At 34.6% G+C, this 7,500-nt stretch overlaps 2 non-coding genes across 2 annotated transcripts; both read right to left on the minus strand.

Annotated features, from left to right (window-relative positions):
* Window positions 1–5,473: 5,473 nt before the first annotated feature.
* On the minus strand, window positions 5,474–5,546 carry Trnav-cac. The gene has a single exon. It is a non-coding gene; the product is annotated as a tRNA-Val (tRNA).
* A 1,376-nt stretch (window positions 5,547–6,922) lies between these two features.
* Trnav-aac lies at window positions 6,923–6,995 on the minus strand. Its single transcript has one exon. It is a non-coding gene; the product is annotated as a tRNA-Val (tRNA).
* Between the last annotated feature and the right edge of the window lie 505 nt (window positions 6,996–7,500).

The following is a 7,500-nucleotide window of genomic DNA, read 5'->3' on the forward strand; positions in this document are numbered from 1 at the left end:
ATTTGCTTATGCAAATTGCTTTACTGAAAATAGTAAATCATCTAATTCCAAACAAATAACAATAATAATAGTAATAATAATAAGAAGAGATAATAATAATGAATAAATACATCAAAATAATTAAAATAATGATAATAAGAAAATCATATTAACATGTACATAATTTGCAACAAGAAATTCAGAAAGATATAAGCAAAGTAATGATGAGTTCCATTTTTATTGTGTGTGTGTGTTGTGTGTGTGTGTGTGTGTGTGTGTGTACGTAAATGCTTCTATGTTTACATGTGTGTGTGTGTGATCTTTCCCCCTTTTGCAATCAACGCGTATAAAATCTTCAATCTCTTTTCAGATATCATCCACGAACTCTATACTTTATTTTTTTTCTTTTCTATATATATTTTTTTTTATCTTCTCCTTGTCTGTTATTCCACAGCATCGTGGATTAAGCAATTAATTTCCTTTATTTATGCTCTGGTTTCATTTTATTCATATTTTTACGTTTTCTTTCTTTCGTTTTGTGTGTCTGTCCCTGTATTTTTGTCTCTGTTTGTCTGTTTCTCTCTCTCTCTCTCTCTCTCTCTCTCTCTCTCTCTCTCTCTCTCTCTCTCTCTCTCTCTCTCTCTCTCTCTCTCCAAATACTAGGAATAAGTGAGACCAATTGGAAAAGTAATGGAAGTTTCAAAACTAAAGAAAACAAGACAGTTCTTTTTTCTGGAAAAGAAGAAGGAAATTATAGTCACGGAGTTGCTATGATTCTCACGAAAAAAAACTGCAAATGCACTAATTGGGTACAGCCCAATAAATGATCGTATTTTAAAAGTCAGAATACAAGCAAAACCTCATAACATTAGTATTATACAATGCTACGCACCAACCAATATTGCAAGTGATGAAGAAATGGAAAATTTTTTATAACTCTCTCCAAGATATTTTAGACACAATCCCTAACAGAGATGTAAAAGTAATCATGGGAGACCTCAACGCCAAAAGTAGGAAAAAATGACAAAAAAGTGACACCTGTGAAAATTCGGCCTTGGAGATATAAATGAAAGAGGTAAAGATTTATTGAAATTCTGTAGTACAAAATAATCTAGTTATAGCCTATACATTGTTCCAACACCACCCAAGACACTTGTACACGTGGTTTTCACCAGACAAAAGAACACGCAACCAAATTGACTACATTGTGCGAACCAGAAAATGGAAAAGTTGCATAAAAAATGCCAAGACAAGACCTGGTGCCGACTGCAACAGTGACACCAACTACTAACTATCGACTTAAAATAGACTCAAAAAGATGGTAGCGTCCAACACCACCTCTAAAGCTCGACTACCACACTCTTGATAACAATTACAGAATTACATTGTCAAACAAATTTGAACTACTCAATCAATGTGAAGATGATAAAAACCAAATGAGTTTGTGGGAAGAAGGAAAAGAGCTCTTGCTGAGCAACTGCTAAGAAACTATCGCCAAAAAGAAAAAGACAAATTCCCCTGGATATCTGAAAACACTAAGGAAATTGAAACAAGAAGATGCCTAAAATCAAAGGGTATCAATAATCCAATTGAAAAACTAATTTACAAAAAACAAAATACAAAAATTCAAAGATTATTGCGACAAGATAAGGAAAAATATTTAAATGAACAATGCCAGAGAATTGAAAACTGTTCTATCAATAAGACAACTAAAGAACTCTACCAAGGAGTACGAAACATCACACGAAAATTTAAACCTACAATGGACACTATCAAAACTGAAGTGGACTTGTTTTATGTGATGGAAAAGAAGTCAAAGATAGATGGAATCAATATTGTTCCAACCTGTACAAAAAGAATAAAGATCTAACAACAACATTAATTAGACTCAATGACAGCGAAGATGAAACCACCACCACTGCTAGACGAAGTTATAAAAGCCATAAAAGAATTAAAGAATAACAAGAGCCGGGAATAGATGAAATAACAAAAGAACTAATCAGAATGCTGGCGAAAGTGTTGAAATAACTTCTACAAACTTTGTACAAAAATATGGAATAAAAATAAGATGGCCAGAAGACTGGATAAAATCAGTCTTTACTCCTATACCTAAAAAAGGTGACGCACTCCAATGCAATAATAACAGGACAATTGCATTAATAAGTCACAGCAGCAAATTTTTTTTTGAAAATTATTGCTGAAAGAATGAAGTTGAAGTTAAGAGAAGAAATTGCAGACGAACAAGCAGGTTTTCGCCCTGGAAAAGGTACCAGAAAACAGATTCTAAATCTAAAATTGATCATAGAGAGAAACAGAGAACATCAAAAAGACCTATACCTGTGTTTCATCGATTATTTGAAAGTTTTTGATACTGTTGATCACGATATCCTCTGGAATAATATGAACGATATGAAGTTTCCAAAACACATCATCCAACTAATAAAAGCCATGTATGACCAACAACAAGCAACTGTAAGAACCACTTATGGGTTAACAGAATGGTTCGAAGTCAAACAAGGAGTGCGACAGGGTTGCGTTCTGTCTCCGCACCTCTTTAACATATATTCTGAAGCAATTATGAGAAGTGCTCTGGAGAATTTTGAAGGAACTGTAGATGTTGGAGGATACAAAATATCAAATCTAAGGTATGCCAATGATATAGTTTTGGTTGCCAGCAGTATCACTGAACTACAACAACTACTAGATAAAGTTAGAGAAGCAAGCGAAAAGGCTGGCTTGTTTCTTAATGCCAAGAAAACCAAGATCATGAAGATTCAAAGATAACCGGCAATGAGCAATGATGAACATGTTACAATCAATGGAATGATTGTGGAAAATGTGAGAGTTCACTTATCTTGGAGCTGTTTTAACTAATACATATGATGATTCACCGGAGATAAAAAGAAGAATTACCATTGCCAAAAACGCCACAGTTGCTCTCAATAACATCTGGAAAGACCGAAGCATTACCTTACGGACAAAGCTGAGGTTATTGAACTCATTAGTTTTCCCAATTGCATCACATGGATCTGAGTGTTGGGTGCTGAAGTAGATAGACAAGAAAAAGATCAATAGTTTTGAAATGTGTTATAGACGAGTACTGCGTATTAGCTGGACAGAGAAGAAGACGAATGATGAAGTGCTGAGAAAAATAAATTGTAAAGTCCGGCTGTTGGACATCTTGAACAGGAGGAAATTAAAGTTTATTGGTCATGTGATGAGAAGTAAAAGTATTGAGAAAGACTTGCTGACAGGTATGGTAATGGGAAACAGAGGAAGAGGCAAACCGAAGACAAGACTGAGCGACAACATCAAAGATATTTGCAGGTTGTCGATGGTACAAGTGGAAAGAAAAGTGCAAGATCGAGTTGAGTGGCGAAGGATGGTGGAGAGGTCCACGGCTGCTCAAACTTTACAAGATATATAAATATCTATGTGTATATATACACATATTAATATATATGTATATATATACTCGTACGTATATATGCATATATATATATATATATATATATATATATATATATATATATATATATAATATATTATATATATATTTTTTTTTTTTTTTTTTTTTTTTTTTTTTTTTTTTTTTTTTTTTTCTTTTCTTTTTTTTTTTTAAGTGCCCTGTCCTACAAGGACGTTGGCGATCATGGATTTCCATGATTTTCTTGGCAATTAGAGCGATGGTTTGCCGTTGCCTTCCGCCCGGTGTATTTATCGAGTCACCATCTCTATTTACCCGTTCGGGGACCGGCACTACTTGGGCTGGCTGCCCACCCAGTGGCTAGGTAGGCAATCGATGTGAAGTGCCTTGCCCAAGGGAACAACGCGCCGGCCGGTGACTCGAACCCTCCAACTCGTGACAGTCTTGAGTCCGATGCTATATATATACATATGCGTATATATTATATATACATATATACATATATATGTACACATATATATGGATATATATAATATTAAAAACATATATACAAATTGTCACAACAAACATATAATAAATATATATATATTATGTCACACACACACACAATACACTTCTACATTTATTAGTTATATATATGCGCGCGCGCACACACACACACATTCACACGCATTTCTCCATCAACACTTCCAACCCCCCACAGACATACACACACACACATACACACACAACACACCACACAGATATATACATACCCACCCACCAAACACACACATGAACACCACCCAACACATAGATGAGCGCATGCACACACACACACACAGATATATACATATGCACACACACACACAAACACACACACACACATAGATATATACATATGCACACACACGCACACACACACGCACACAACACAACAACACACACAACACACACCACACACACACAACACACACACACACACACACACACACACACACACACACACACACACACACACACCACCAACACACACCACACACCACACACACACACACCACAAATAAACAAGCCACACACACCACACCCACAACACACACAACACCAACCACACACACACACCACACACACACCACGCACACACACACACACACACACATCAGGGAAAATAATTGTCCTCACACAGCCAACCTGGCACTTCTGTGTTGAACAAGAAACCACACACCATGAAGCACATAAAAATATCCAATCAATTTAACTGAAGAAATGGTAATCACCTATATACACTAATGCCAATAATAACACACCCAGGTTCAGCCCGGGAGCAACAATAATTCCCTGCCATAACGAAACACATAGTTTGTTTCATGGAAAGGCTTTTAAAATCAATTTGAGTTAATGACCAAAAACCTAAGCTTCTATCAAAAACTACATACACTTAGCTTAAGTACACTACATCACATGAAATCGCAAATTCAGTAACTTTAAATTTTTTCAAAATCGAATGCAATTTTTAAACAGAATTTTTTTTTTATATGATACCATTCACTTATACATATAAAATCTATAGTAAAACTTCTACTTTGGCGAAGGAAACATGTTCCCAGAAGATAACAAAAAAAAACACATGGTTGTCACCAGGGTCAGAACCTGGACCTTCTGTGTGTTAGAAGAGTATAACCACTACCATGAAACATATTAAAATGTGTATTAATATTATTAACTGAAAATTAACCAATATACACTAATATGTATAATATATAAACATACACGGTAATCATTCATGTACACTAGTTGCTAATATAAACACTCAAACACACATACATGCACACATACATATTCACATCTTCTTTTAACGGTAGGTTCATGTCTGAGCCGCCGTGTCACGCTGATACTTAATTGAGTTTTTTTGTTGTGATTCTTGGAGTGAGTACGTGGATGGGCCCAGTTCAACATACTATACATATAAATACACATACTGTAATTTGAACGTGCAACACAATACCACACACACACACACACACACACACACACACACACACACACACACACACACACACACACACACACATTGCAGGGAAAAATAATTGTGCTCACCAGGGCTCGAACCTGGGACCTTCTGTGTGTGAGACAGATGTGATAACCACTACACCATGAGTCCATTATATGTATTCAATATTTAACTGAAAATGGTAATCACCTATATACACTAATGCCAATATAAAACACCCAGGTTCAAGCACTGGTGAGCAACAATTAATTTCCCTGCCATGAACTGGAAACACATCTGATTTGTACGGAAATGGCTGTTTAAAATTTGCATTGAGTTAATGAACCATGAAACCTAACTTATTCTGAAAGAACTATACACTTATGCTTAAGTAACACTACATCACTAATGGGAAATGAAAAATCAGTAACTTAAAATTGTTTAAATCGATGCATTTTTAACAGAATTTTATTTTTTATATTATTCTACTATACATAAAAAATCTATAGTAAACCTTCGTCTTTGGACGACAGATCAAACATGTCCCGAAGAACAAAAAAAAAAAATTGTCTCACCAATGGCTCGAACCTGGGACCTTCATGTGTGTAAACAGATGTTAACACTACACCATGAGCACATATTAAACATGAGTATCTCAATATTATTTAACTGAAGAAATGGTAATCCCCATATACACTAATATGTTAATATATAAACATACACGGTAATCATTCATGTACACTAGTTGCTAATATAAACACTCAAACACACATGACAACACATTACAAATACATCTCTTTTTAATAACTGGTAGTTCATGTTGAGCGATCGTGGCACAGCATGATTACTAATGTAGTTTTTTTTATAGTTGTGATGCCTTTGATGATACTAGGTAGGGTCCCCAGTTCAAATACTAATATAATACTACATGTATATGAACGTACACACACCACACACAACAACACACACACACACACACACACCAACACACACCAACACACACAACACACACACACACAAAAACCACACACCATTGCAGGGAAATATGTGCCCAGTCGAACCTGGGAACCTTCTTGTTGTGAAGATGTGTAACCACTACACCATGAGCACATATAAGTAATATGTATCTCAGTATTATTTAACTGAAGAAATGGTAATCACCTATATACACTAATATGCCAATATATAAACACCCAGGTTCGAGCCCTGGTGAGCACAATTATATTTCCCTGCCATGAACTGGAAACACATCTGGTTTGTTGTCATGGAAATGGCTGTTTAAAATTTGCATTTGAGTTAATGAACCATGAAACCTAAGCTTCTATCTGAAAGAACTACATACACTTATGCTTAAGTAACACTACATCACTAATGGAAATCGCAAATTCAGTAACTTTAAAATTATTTTCAAAATCAAATGCAATTTTTAAACAGAATTTTATTTTTTATTTATCCTTATTCTACTTATACATATAAAATCTATAGTAAACTCTCTATCTTTGGCGACAGATCAAACATGTTCCCAGAAGATAACAGAAAAAAAAAATTGTGCTCACCAGGGCTCGAACCTGGGACCTTCTGTGTGTTAGACAGATGTGATAACCACTACACCATGAGCACATGTTAGTGAAGAAACGGTTATCATTAATTTACATCAATATGTGTGTGTCTGTGTGCCTGTGCATATGTATATATCTATATTGTTTGGTCTACTGTCATGGATATAAAGTTTATAATAAGTTTTATATCTATATGCAGAATGAATATAATCTGAATAATAATATACTATGAGAACTAAGCTTCAGTTTGAAAAAAAAAAACTATATGCATGTATTCATGAGTAATACAATATCACTAATGGAAATTGCAAATTCAGTAACTCTCTCTGTATATATATATATATATATATATATATAGATATATATATATATATATATATATATATATATATATATATATATATATATATATATTAGCGTATATTGCTGATAACCATCCCTTCACTTCAGTAATGTTGAAATTAGCAATTAGAAAATGTGCTTATGGTGTAGTGGTTATCATATCTGTCTAACACACAAGATCCCAAGTTTGAGCCCTGTTGAGCACAATTTTCTCTCCGTTATAT

The sequence above is a fragment of the Penaeus monodon genome, chromosome 10 (genome assembly GCF_015228065.2).
Source record: "Penaeus monodon isolate SGIC_2016 chromosome 10, NSTDA_Pmon_1, whole genome shotgun sequence".
Lineage (NCBI taxonomy): Eukaryota > Metazoa > Arthropoda > Malacostraca > Decapoda > Penaeidae > Penaeus > Penaeus monodon.